Source organism: Atractosteus spatula (genome assembly GCF_055471065.1).
Source record: "Atractosteus spatula isolate fAtrSpa1 chromosome 10 unlocalized genomic scaffold, fAtrSpa1.hap1 SUPER_10_unloc_7, whole genome shotgun sequence".
Lineage (NCBI taxonomy): Eukaryota > Metazoa > Chordata > Actinopteri > Semionotiformes > Lepisosteidae > Atractosteus > Atractosteus spatula.
This window is the reverse complement of record NW_028296627.1, coordinates 417,635-423,122: the sequence shown is the minus strand read 5'-3', so window position 1 is coordinate 423,122 and position 5,488 is coordinate 417,635. Positions and strand designations below refer to the sequence as shown.

Below are 5,488 nucleotides of genomic sequence, written 5' to 3'. Positions count from 1 at the left end.
AAGAGGTGGTCAGACAAGCAAAACAACTTTGCAGATAATGTGAAGTGACATTGTTTTGTGTCAATCTGCTCACAGATTTCACTTCATGTGCCTTAAGCTGTGCAATTTGTATGGTTGTTGAATGAGATTGATTTCTTCACAAGCCCAGTCAATTGCCAGTGGAGAGCTTGCCGACGCACACCTTCATGAAGACTTTCTTTAAGATTTCATTGTCACGTTGCCTCCTTTGCATATAATAGTAGCTCCGACACTAAGAGAAAGGATGAGAAATGGCGTTTATCATGCGATTGCAGTGTTTGTTTCTTGTGGCTGCTGTTTCATTTTCAACTGTGGACTCTTAAGAAGTCCTTTATTTGACTTGATCAACACTAATCCCTAGAGGATTTTGAAAGGTTGAATCAAAATGTTACATGACTCTGGTGGGACTCGAACCCACAACCTTTGAATGACTTCATTCTATCAAGGTCTAGAAGTCCAATGCACTCTCCATTGCGCCACAGAGCCAACCAACATGTAACTCTATAAAACAGCTACAGAAAGCTGTAACTCATGCTTATCCCGTTGTCTTTAAATTAAGCTCCATAAATATTGACAATGAGTGGCCTGTTGTCTACGAATAGATACCGCTGGGATTCGCACCCAGGGTCTCCTGGTTTTTAGTGAGGCGTCTTAACCAGCTAAGCCACGGTGCCAAACCTGCTAAATGTTATCCACAACTTCAAACACCTGTGAGAAACGGGCAACTGCAGTGTTACGCCTGCTGGCTCAACAGATAATCCTTTTCGAACTTTAAGGAGAGGATTTCTTTGTCAATTCAATTAAACATTTTAGAAATGCTGAACGATTGATGTGTTTCACGCGCAGAAATATTTTATCGTTACGTACTTTTTCTGTGCAGTTAGTTCTCCTTCAACTCCGCCCAACAACAGAGGTCGTTTTTAATACAGGAGTAAAGGCTCATTGCACATCAGCAAAATATCACGTACAGGTTTAGGGAGAGCGACATCAGTGATTGGAAGGTTGGAAGTTTCGGGTCACTTTTTTATTATAGATTCAAGCAGCCCTGAATACCTTTTCAAGAAACATTTCAGAATCCCAGTCACGTCCAGTATGATTGCTACACAGGTCTACAGTATACAATCAGAATACTGTTTGTGCATTATATAAAACACACCGCCCAAAGCATTTCTAAAACAGGAATTACATGTTCCTGAATGCGCCCTCCTTTATAAATAAAATAAAGGGTCTGAAGCCTGCTCCAAAGAAGCACTATATTCAGAGCTGACAAAGATGTGATAGGAAACATCTCGGAAAACGAAGATGCAGTCATTTCCACACGTTGCACAACAAGAGCTGAACCCACCCGACGTTCTCCAAAAGAGTAAGGTGTTGGGAGTGTGGCTGGGTGGTCTAAGTGCTGGGTTTGTGCTCCATTTTCTTCGCTGGGTTAGGTTTGAATCTTGCCGCTGCTAAGTGTTGGTGGGTTAAGACCTTCCTTCTATTGCGACTTCAATGGGTAAAAGCTTTGCTTGACAATCTGTCGAGAGACTGAACTAGGTGTTTCAAGATAGTCTTTGTCAGCTTAACATCAAGGCATAAAAAAGTCTCATTTTGTGTTCCCAACAGCAATGCTCTTTGGTCCCTTCAGCATTATGCAGGAAACAACATCTGCCGTGATCACTTTTGAGTCAGTGTGAATCGTAGTGTGCCGCAATTGTTTTTAAAATTGGTTCTGTAGGCATGGTGCATTTGTCTGTGAAACTTGAATGTTGTGCTTTTTCACGCAGAATCATCGGCAGGAGCAAAGCTTATTCAATCTTTGCGCACAGCGCTCCATCAGAAATACTTTGTCCAAGTTTTGAAGAGATTGTGGGATTCTCTGCACACGTTCACATCTCGTACCTCAGACAACTCCACCATTCGATGGGAAATTGATTCTGCTTCTTGCAGTTGTTCCTGTGGTTGCAGTAGTTACAAAGTTGCACTTTCCTCCACCTTCTGCTATAGTATTCACTGGGTGAGCTTCATCATTTGGCTCAGAAAGGTCAACTGTGCTTCGGAAAAAATCAGCTGCAGTGTCGTTATTTTGTCGGTGAGTATGGCTGTCTTTTAAAGCACATGAAAAACACGGGTTTGTGGATTTCTCGAAATAGCAATGAATTCAGTTGTGCAGTGCTTTACTGCTTTCAGAGGGTCTTTTATCGACGCTGCTATAGTAGAGAAGTGACATAATCACAAACGCAACCATTTGTGCTGGCTGTTTCACTAAGTATTAAGCTTTTTCAACTATCACATGATTTTAACTAATTTAACATCATCTCCAGGAGAGCACCTCACACTGCTCACTGAGCTGATGTACAGTATGTGCCCATTTCTCAAAAATTAAATATCATCTGAACTGATTTTTTCTATTTTAAATGCTTTCCTATTCTTTTAATATTTCAGTTAAATCTTGAAGTACTTTCCATTGATATTAATCCTAGTCCCGATGAACGATTCTGGGACATGGTGTACCTTGAATAATGTTCTTATAGGTTTCAGTTTGGAAAAGTGCGCTCTCCGGAAGCTACCAAAACCTCTAATGGTCGCACAAAGCTTAATGCAATAGCAACGTTTGGGGTTGAAAAAGAATATTACTTGCTATGAATACGAACACTGTTACAGGAGGCGCATAAGAACTATTTTAGCTCAGATCATCAATTTATCTTACATTTCTACTCCATTAATATCGCTATTGAGTGCTAAAGGTAGGTCCTGGCAATACTTCATGAGATCTTCTTAAGAAAACTTAAAAAAATATATTTCCAGTGCTGAAAAAAAAGTAAAAAATACCGATTATGTGCAACTGATAAAATCTCTTTTCCAGGGATGTTGTAGCCACATGCAAATGACTTTATCAGCTTTAAAAGTTTCTTTTGCATTTATAAGACGATCAGCATGAGTAGTATAAAGCGACACCTTTCTTCAAACTTTTGACAGGTACCACGCCCCCTTTTCCAGCCAATGGTCGTCCGCGGTGGTTAATGTCCCGCCCCCTTGTCAGCCAATGGCGTGTTGTTATTTGTGCATGTCCCGCCCCCTCAGGAGCCAATGGTGTGGGTCGGAACTCCCGCCTCCCCCCGGCCGGTCGGTCCGGAGCCTCAGGGTCCCAAAACCCCAAGGCGGCGCATCCCTCGCTTTAGGTGTGTGAAAGTGTGTATTGGTTTGGAAGGGGACCATGTCTGCCGCGGGGTTGAGTGCGCTCTATTATAACCCTAGGAAATCGGGTAGTTACGGCGGCGCGGGGATTCTGGTGCGGGCCGCGAGATCCCGGGGTGTGAGCGGCACCAGCCGCGGCCGGGTGGTCGAGTGGTTGTCCGGCCAGACTGCTTATACGCTGCACAAGCCGTCTCTCAAAAGCAGCAGGGGTGTAAGCACACACACAAACACTGACTGCGTAAAGTCTCACGGACAAACACCATGTGAAATGTGAACCGCTTTATTTCAACAGGGGGTTTTCAAACACAGAAACAGAGCAGCAGCACTTTTTACACAAGTTACAGACTCCAGTTTGCAAGTATGTGAAATGTGAACCGCTTTATTTCAACAGGGGGTTTTCAAACACTGAAACAACGCAGCATACATGCGTTACCGGCTCCTGTTTGCATTCAACAATTAAATGTTGGTGCGGAAAATTAGTTCGGTACACGTAACCACCACCCCAACATTGCTGAGAAACTTTGCGGCATCTGAAAAAGCATTCATAACCCCCTTCCGCTCCCTGTGTCTAAAGCCATGCGAACCACACTGGGCGATCCAATCTAGCAGGGCAAAAAAATTTGCCTGCGTAATCAGTGGGATGGTGTTACCACAGGTTCTGTGCAAAACATGCTGTATTTTGGAATACACACTGTAGAAACCCCAGGCTTCCTTTTCTGATCTGAAAACATCAGATCTGCAATAATTTAGAGCAGGTATACGCAATGTTCTTTCCAACACTATTTCCTGTACAAATTCTTGAGAGGTAATGTGAATATTGGGTGGTAGAATCCACCGTGGTACGACAGACATCACTTAACTCTGCTTTTGTTTTGAAGGCAACAACGCCTCAGGACCTCGTGACCTTCAAAAAGGGGGGATATGTAGCGGCAATACTTGTTAATAAGACAGAATTAAGCGTTGGTATGCTGTCCTAAAGGAGGCCCCATCTCACCCTCCATCTCTGTGGTGCAGCCACAGAGAAAGTATTCATGCAGGCTGATTTAAGATGTTTTCTTTTGATAAGGAACAAGCTCCCAGACGGGGACACACTTAGCTAAGCCTGGCTATCATGATCAATGGTCATCTATTGGCGCCTATCAGTCTAGGGAGTGCCGAATGGACATCTGGACTGCATTCCTAAGTGTCAAGAGTAAGTGACTTATATCTCATCTTGACCAACCAATCAGGGACTGGCAGGGCGTGGTAATACCACGTGGGTCTCCAATGCCCGCCAAACTCTCAACCAATCAGCACACATCTGGGTCTTGGTCAAAAAGGGAGAGCAAGCTCAGATCGGGGCTCTCCTTGGCCATTTTCACGCATCCTCAGAGACAATCACGTGACAACTGCTGTTGTCTGCAAAAGGACTTGGACTTTGTTCTAAGCGCGAGGCCGAGGATCCCGTACGTACTCAGAATTCTACCAACGTGAATGCTCCGCTGGATCAACGGCAGCCTACAGTTGGACCCTCATCGACAACCTGAATAGCTTATTCAGAAGCAGCGCTGGACCGGGGAACGAACCAGCTTCTTACCAGGCAAAAGAGTGACTTGTGAGGACTCGCGGTCACACTCTGTGCATAGAGACTTTCTACTAGCCAGCCGGACTGCTGGTAGATCCCCTCGGAGCAACGACTGCCCTGCGCGCCGCAGTCAGATTCCTCCGCCCGTCCTACTCCAAGCTGCACCTCGACTGGTTGGCCGGTAGCCAGAGGACGCTGACACAACGCCCATTGGACAAACGCTGCAACAGAGCCTGTCAGCTGGTTTGGTGTTCGTGCCGGGAAATTCCAAATCCATACACAGTGGATAAGTAAACCCCATGTTCTACATTGCGTCTCGAGAATTCAATTGTACCTCAACACAAGTTGTTATCAATTTAATTTATGAGTAATGTATTTACTTCCGAGTTTAGAGTAACAGTGGGTAATAACACTGATTAGCGATTTGGTAACCGAACGATATATATTGACATATATTCTCTGTTGTGTATCTCTTTGTGTTTGCATCTCTTTGAGATTATATACCTTGTATATTGATAACCCTCACAGTAAGGTCTGCCTCTCGTATCCAGGCAGACTAGTATATCTTTGGTGCACAATTGATATTAATAAATGTATCTCGTGTATTGAACCCGTGTGTGTGCGTTGTTAGTTGTTCTGACGATTGATTTTCTAAAAGCTACAACGAACAACCTCGTGATTACTGTTACAATTAATAATTGTCTCCGTAAAACCATCAAACCACTA

The 5,488-nt window shown here is 44.0% G+C and overlaps 1 non-coding gene across 1 annotated transcript; it reads right to left on the bottom strand.

Moving 5' to 3' along the window:
• Nucleotides 1–411: 411 nt before the first annotated feature.
• On the bottom strand, nt 412–504 carry trnar-ucu (transfer RNA arginine (anticodon UCU)). The gene is made up of 2 exons: nt 468–504; nt 412–447 (listed from the first exon to the last, which is right to left on the bottom strand). It is a non-coding gene; the product is annotated as a tRNA-Arg (tRNA).
• Between the last annotated feature and the right edge of the window lie 4,984 nt (nt 505–5,488).